At 37.9% G+C, this 3,544-nt stretch overlaps 1 pseudogene; it reads left to right on the top strand.

The window, feature by feature from the left end:
- Positions 1-1,492: 1,492 nt before the first annotated feature.
- LOC149514870 (aminoaldehyde dehydrogenase 2, peroxisomal pseudogene) lies at positions 1,493-3,291 on the top strand (annotated as a pseudogene).
- Positions 3,292-3,544: the final 253 nt, after the last annotated feature.

Genomic DNA, 3,544 nt, shown 5'->3' with positions numbered 1-3,544 from the left:
CTTGGTAAAATTTTAAGGCTCATTGGATAACACAAATCTAAGCTGGTACCATCTTTTTAATGGCATTGTGAGGGTGCTATAACCTTCCTCACACGTAACCAAACTCCCAAACCCTGTTCTAGTTAGTATACCTGAACCTATTCTTTTAGGGACCCTTAAACTTAGGTGTTCCCTGAAAGGACAGATTCTTTAGGTGGCCAATCACACCTAGATAAAAAAAGATTGGTGACGACTCCCTTAAGTCAATGTCTAGCGATAGATCTTCGGATCTAAATGTAATGACAGCTTGGTGACTCCACTGGGGACTTTGAGAGTCATGCCAGCAAATAATTTGTGTTATCCAAAAGCCTAATAAAATTGAACCTTTTTGTATATATGTGTTATTATTCATTCATGTTTATTTACCTTGTTAATTATGTCATTCATATGCATGTGCATAACATGAGCTCTACACCCGAGCTCCGTCCCTCTAGGAGGGAGTAAAGTACATATTGCTTTCGTGAGATCTAATGCCTCCACAGTGGCTAGCGAAATATTCCCACTCAAATTGAACCTTTTTCGCTTGTAGCCTGTAATGGGTGAGGATTAGGGTGCCTTACTAGTCTATGATGGACAATGATGTAAGGAGTAATTTGGGAAACTTTAGACTTTGACCTTAAACCTCATATAGTGAACCTTAAGAGTGCCTAAACCTAGGATAGAGCCTTTTCTACCCAATGATAGATATACCCTAAAATTAAGACACAAAAAGGGTGTTTATCTAATCATTTTGATTGTTTAACTTTGTGCATCATTTTCATTATCATATGTAACATTATGGATCAGCATCATTTTCATTTCATCCATGGAACTAACTATGTTGTTTGTCTGATTGTATACATCTGCATTACTTTCATGATCATGTTTTAACATAATCATTTGCATCCATTTCATATTAGATTTCATTCAATAAAATGTACATTTCATTCGTGCATCAAAACATCATACATAAAGCATAGCATAGCATTTTTAATCATAATTGTGGTGCTAGAGGTTCAAAGATAGCTCCACCAAGCAACTCCACTCATCAGTACAACACAAGAGCTCAAGCCAGGTAAATGGAACAAGAAAATTCCAATCATTTTGAGAGATTAGAGAAAGCTCAAGAGAAGTTAGAAGAAGAGTTGAGTAAGATATTAGAGGCTTTGAACAAGCTAACCAAGGGGAAGGCAATAGAGGAAAATGCTAGCCAATAGAAGGAGGATGACCTATTGTGTCCTCCTGGTTTCGAGCCACATCAAGCTTAATCTGCACAAGGTCTACCACCACAGCGGTTCACTTATCTTGTAGGGTACACATATCCCAGAATGTCTTCAGCTTTAAATCAAGGACAATTCTTGTCTTTACTGAAAAGCCAATAGAACCAATATCAGTCCTTATTTTGGATGATCTAGAAAAAAAGTTGAGGCCTAAGGAGAATGGGACTTTAGAAGCCTCAAAAGCTGAATAGAAGATGAACATGTTAGAGAAAACGCTACGAGCAGTAGAGGGAGTTAGTTTTTATAGCTCAGTTGATGTTGCTGGGCCCTGTTTAGTTCCTGTTGTGGTTATTCTTCCAAAATTTGAGGTGTTGAATTTTGAGAAATACGATGGTACAAAGTGTCCAAAAATTCACATTACTATGTATTATCAAAAAATGACTGCCCATGCCAATAATGAAAAGCTCTTGATGCATGCATTCTAAGATAGTCTCATTAGCTCTACTGCTAGGTGGTATGTCCAGTTGGACAGGAATCATATTGGTTCTTGAAGCGATATGGCTTATACTTTCATTAGTCGATACCAGCATATAATAGACTTGGCCCTTGATCATCTTTCTTTACAGAATATGAATAAGAAAGCAACTGAATCATTCAAAGAATATGCCCAACAGTGGAGGGATATTGCTTCTCAAGTGCAACCTCCTTTGACTGAAAAAGAGATCATCGTATTATTTGTCAGTACTTTGAAATCCCACTATTACGAAAAGATGATAGAAAATGCCACAAAAAAATTTTGTTGACATGGTGATCTCAGGCGAAATCATTGAGAATGGCAAGCTGAAAGGAGAAGAAACCAAGAAGGCACCCAAGAAGAAAGAGACTGAAGCTCAAGCTATAGGCTTTGACAGATAGTTCAAGGGATAACAACCTTATCTACCCTCAGATTACTCTCCATACTATCCCACTGTGAACAATGCTTCATCTTATCCATACCAACTAGCCCCCGCAACCACCTAATTCATCCATATACCAGCCCATTTTTATCCCCCAAGCTCTCATATACAGCTTTAACAGTCAAACTCCTGCAAGACCCTAAATTCATCCTATTAGCCTAGAAAGTGGTTCACGAGAGCAATGGACTATTCGAGAAAAACTTGTATTTGATCCAATCCTCATGACTTATACGGAGTTATACTGAGAGCTCTATAATAGCCACATGATTGCCCTTAAGCCATGTGGACCCACTTAAACCACCTCATCCTAAGTGGTATGATCCTACAGCTCATTATGACTACCACTATAGAATTGCTGGCCATTGCACTGAAAATTACACTACTCTAAAGCATGAGGTGCAACGGTTAATCAAGGATGAAATGAGCTTCAGCTTCTGGCACTGTTCGTGCCAAGTATTTATGGGCCATCCTTTTCAAGATAACAGAGAGAAAATTTGAATTAGCAAAGCTTGAGCAATTGATTAGAGAAACCACTTGATGAAGTAACTTGAGACATTAATGATGTTGCTGGATGTTTTGAGTACTATACGTACTTTGCTGAAAGTTTAGATGTGAAGTAAAAGGTTGCCATCTCTCTTCTTATTGAGACATTTAAGAGTTATGTGCTTAAGGAACCACTTGGGGTCGTTGGATTGATTACTCTATGGAAGTATCCACTATTGATGGCCTCCTGAAAAGTAGCACTTGTTTTGGCTGTAGATTGTGTTGCAATACTGAAGCCTTCCGAGTTGGTATCTATCACCTGTTTGAAGTTGGCTGACGTGTGTAAGAAGGTTGATTTTCCCCTAGGTGTCTTGAACATTCTGATTGGATCAGGCTTGAAAGTTATGATTCTTTTGGCATCTCATTCCAATGTTGACAAGATTGCCTTTACCAGAAGCACTACAACATGGAGCATGATAATGGAAGCAGTCGCTCAAATGGTCAAGCCTGTATCTTTAGAACTCGACAGGAAAAGCCCAATCATTTTGTTTGTGGATCAAGAATATGAAAAGTCGTAATGAATCAATGGGGCGAGATAAAAATCTTTCACTGGATTGCACAGGGGCATGATTTTAAAGAGGATGTTAAAATCGGTTGAATACTACTTGTCATTCTAAGAGTTCTTTTAAAGTAATGTTGGGATTTCTTTTCTGCAATATGATTTCACTTGTTATCATCTTAATAAGGGCAAGTTAATGCATTTCATTACATTTTCTCTTTCACTCGACCATTATTCCATGCCTTATTACCTTTCATAACTTTACATTCCCATTCTCAAATTTTGGATGATGAATATTTAGACAATGA

The sequence above is a fragment of the Durio zibethinus genome, chromosome 15 (assembly GCF_047325235.1).
Source record: "Durio zibethinus cultivar Kanyao isolate XHJ-2024 chromosome 15, ASM4732523v1, whole genome shotgun sequence".
Taxonomy (NCBI): domain Eukaryota; kingdom Viridiplantae; phylum Streptophyta; class Magnoliopsida; order Malvales; family Malvaceae; genus Durio; species Durio zibethinus.
Note: the sequence above shows the minus strand (reverse complement) of the source record. Positions and strands in the feature narration are given on the sequence as shown.